This window comes from Gavialis gangeticus, unplaced genomic scaffold, assembly GCF_001723915.1.
Source record: "Gavialis gangeticus isolate Ggan-Ray unplaced genomic scaffold, GavGan_comp1, whole genome shotgun sequence".
Lineage (NCBI taxonomy): Eukaryota > Metazoa > Chordata > Crocodylia > Gavialidae > Gavialis > Gavialis gangeticus.
The window spans coordinates 131,777,034-131,778,500 of NW_017729025.1; the positions used below are offsets into that span (position 1 = coordinate 131,777,034).

At 55.4% G+C, this 1,467-nt stretch overlaps 1 protein-coding gene across 4 annotated transcripts in view; it reads right to left on the reverse strand.

Annotated features, from left to right (window-relative positions):
- The window catches only part of USP47 (ubiquitin specific peptidase 47), a 148,579-nt gene that overhangs the window by 93,565 nt on the left and 53,547 nt on the right, over positions 1–1,467 (reverse strand). The window lies entirely within an intron of this gene.

A 1,467-nucleotide genomic window follows, 5' to 3' on the forward strand; every position in this document is an offset into this window, starting at 1 on the left:
TGCAAAGCTGGGGTGGGGGGCGGGCACATTACTCAGGAAGGGGGGCAGAGGGGTACGTGACGTGGGTGCGGCAGCACTTGGAGTGGGAGCTCTGCCCTGCTGCTGCTTGCCCAGCTGGGCTATAGGGGCAGGATGTGGGCAGGACTTGCTCCCAGAGGAAGACAAGCAGCAGCAGAGCGTAGCCCTCGCTCCCAGCGCTGCCGCACCCGCATCCCACACCATTCCGTGCCAGCTGGCAAGCAGTGGCAGGGCCGAGTCCCTACTCCCAGCGCTGCTACGGTGCAGCAGCGCTGGGAGTGGGCTACGCCCTGCTGCCACCCACAGCAAGCCATGCCTGCACTGCACCTTCCCCCCTGCACCAGCTGGGCAAGCAGCAGCAGGGCATAGGCCCTACTCACCAGCACTACCGTGCCTGCATCCCATGCCTGTCTGTGCTGGCCGGTAAGCAGTGGTAGCGCCTGCCATTTTGCACCGGCTGACAAGCAGCAGCAGGGCAGAGTCCCCACTCCTGACGCTGACGTGGGCATGGCTTGCTCTGGGCAGCAGCAGAGCATAGCCCTTGCTTCCAGCACTGCTGCTCCCGCATCAGTGCTGGGAATGGGGGCTTTGCCCTGCTGCCTCTTGCCAGCTGGAATGGGGGCGGGGGCACTGTCGCCATTTGCCAGCCAGCACAGGCCAGCACAGAATGCGGGCACAGCAGTGTTGCGAGTGAGGGCTATGCCCTGCTGTCACTTGCCCCCTTACGCCTGGAGCATGTTGTAACTGCATCCCGCCCACCCCCGCTGGGGAAATTACTATATGTAGCTAAGAACTTAAAATGTATTCATCCCATGCTTTCAGAATATGTACACTCAGGCACAAACATTTTCTTAGACCATTGTCCAATAAACTGAATACTTCCAAAACCACCTAATTTCCTTCCAAAAGAGGGAAAAAAACCCTCTCCAATTTGGATTAAAATTTTGACTGTGGTCATAAAAAAAGCAAGTTTGATACTCTTAGGCTAAATACATTTATATCGACTTTGGTGCCAAACTGGTTTTATGATACTTACAAAGGAAAGGTTTTGCAGGCTAAGACTAGGCTAACCAGGGATGCTCAATTCCTGGGCCAGATCCAGCCCGAGGGGCTCTCTAAGGGTCCAGAAACTTGGAAGGAGGAAGGAGAAGCAGCAGTAGCAATTAATGCTGCTACTGCTCCCCCACTGCCAAAATTTCAAAGCTCTGAAAGCCAGATAACCTGACCCTGAGCAAGGGATCCTACTGGAATGTGAGGAGCCAGGGACAGGGTTGGAACAGTGGGGCCCAATCCAGCATGTGTGGAGCTGGGGCTGTGAACATTATATGGCGTGTGGCATAGAGGCCCAATACAGCATGTGCTAGATCTAACTCTCAGACCCTCCCTGTACCATAATCTGACTCTCAGAGCCAAAAGGCTGGGCATCATGGGGTTAAGCTAAACAGAGTT